Source organism: Leucoraja erinacea, unplaced genomic scaffold (genome assembly GCF_028641065.1).
Source record: "Leucoraja erinacea ecotype New England unplaced genomic scaffold, Leri_hhj_1 Leri_398S, whole genome shotgun sequence".
Classification (NCBI taxonomy): Eukaryota; Metazoa; Chordata; class Chondrichthyes; order Rajiformes; family Rajidae; genus Leucoraja; species Leucoraja erinaceus.
The window spans coordinates 625-2,500 of record NW_026576299.1 but is presented as its reverse complement, the minus strand read 5'-3'; positions in this window follow the sequence as shown (position 1 = coordinate 2,500).

Genomic DNA, 1,876 nt, shown 5'->3' with positions numbered 1-1,876 from the left:
CGTTGGTCCTCTGGATATGCCAAGAACTGGATCGTCATCCCTGGCATTCCTGGCCTGCTCTGTTTTATTAGGTTCCTGATTATGAATGTTATGTTGTTCATATTGGTGGTCATGTAGTCCAACCGTAGCTTTTGCAGTGTCTGGACTCTTTGTGCTGTTAGTAGTGCCATCAGCATACCACCTTCATGGTTATTTATAGGCGGTCCCCACTGTCAAAGTAGGGTTAGTACCACGCTCACATCCCATGTGTCCGTGTACCTTGGCCTCGGAGGTATTAAATTGTATATTCCCTTCATGAATTATGTTGTCAAGGGATGGGTTCCTATCGACCAGTGCCCTGCTTCCAGCATCAAATAGGAGGAGAGTGCGCCTCTGGCACTACAGATTGCACTATGTCTTTGGTTATAGTTATAGTTATAGTACAGAGTTGATAGGAACTCCAAGACATCCGTTATCCGAACTATGTTGTGTTTGTTTGTCCTTGAAATGGCCTCCTCAGAATCTGTAGACCAACAAGTTAATACGTTCATGTAGTGGATGATTGCTCCCTGTAACTGGGTTCACTAGGAGTTCCCTGCTCTTGGGTACAGCCATAACTGGCTGGACTATAATTCTCAAAAGAAATTGGGAACCAGGCTTGAGTAAGCCAATCTGGCACTAGCAATATGCTTGTGGCTTAGTCTTGCTTGATTTTGGTCAAGCATTGGTTTGTGAGACGAATTGGCGGAAAGCATACATAAACATTCCTCCCCAATTGAGGGAGAAAGCATCCACTGCCTTTGCACCTGGATCCAGCTCGTAGGATCCATATCTGGGTAACTGATGGATTAGTATAGATGCAAACAGATCAATATCTGATATGCCAATTCGTGTAGTTATTTCGATAATTACTGCCCGATTCAAAATCCATTCTGTGTTGTTATTAAACATTCGTGATCCAGCATCTGGCTCCGTGTTATATCTTCTCGTAGATATACCGCTGTAACCCAAATATTCCTCTCGATACACAAGTGCCAAATGAGGTTCGACAATCTGTCGCAAGATACAGAATTTACACCACCCTTGTGATTGATATATGCCACCGCTGTGGTGTTGTCAATCTGAATTTGAACAAGCACAGGTTACATGTTGCTACAGAAACCGTAAGTCCATATTGTGCCCCCAACAATTCTGGGTATTTGATTCCATGTGTTGGGGAAATACAGACTCCTGCTCAGTCCATCTGCCCCCACAGCTTTAGAGTATGTTTGTGGCTCCCCATCCTTAGCCGCTTGCATTGGTCTGAAGAACCACAGATGGCTTTCGAGCAAGATTTCCCTTGAGCTGTCTCACGTTCATTATCCACCATAGTTATTCAACAATGGCCTCTGTTGGCAATCCATAGTTTTGGCAATTTGGCCTGCATGGAATCTGAGTGTTGTTTCATTTGCTCGCTGTAAATTCTGGTAATGCAAAGGCCCGTGACGTACTGCTGGAAAATGCAGCTACTATTGGCCAATTACACTCGCTGTTTGCCTGATATATGGCTAGTATTTGACAATCAGGTCATAGCATGCTTACTTAAATCTTGTTGTTTGCCCCTAGGCAAAGTCACCAACACATTGACTGTTTTTGATAGTAAATCCTAGGTAATCAATTACCCTTGTAGGTGTCAATTTTGATTTAACTGGATGGATGAGCTAAACAAGTCTTTCAAACTAGGCTTTGGTTTGCTTGACTGATGCATCTGCCAATTCTTGGTGATTCCAAAATGAAAAAGTTCTCCAAATATGCCATTACGATGTGGTTCTGAGACCTTTGTAGACCCAGAATTGGTTTCTGTCGTTTAGTCAATAGTCTAGGAGCTGATGTCAACCCATTTGGCAGAGCCATGCCA